We start from the raw sequence: 236 nt of genomic DNA on the forward strand, positions 1-236 counted from the left end.
AAACACATTGAGCAAGCCTCGAATATCCATTGCGATATTAAAGTAAAAAAATTATTTTTCAGGGCAAGAATGTTCTGTGTGTACATATAAATGTACATATGAGTAGTCCACTTGCAAACAGCGTTATGTGATGTTATAATAGAAAGCCATAAATTTGAAAAAACGACTACGACAACAAGTAACATTTAAATTTAATCTTTTTTATTACCTAAAAATTTGGATAAAAAAGAGCCTTA

Source organism: Rhagoletis pomonella, unplaced genomic scaffold (genome assembly GCF_013731165.1).
Source record: "Rhagoletis pomonella isolate Grant_MI unplaced genomic scaffold, Rhpom_1.0 Rhpom_scaffold_00001, whole genome shotgun sequence".
NCBI lineage: Eukaryota > Metazoa > Arthropoda > Insecta > Diptera > Tephritidae > Rhagoletis > Rhagoletis pomonella.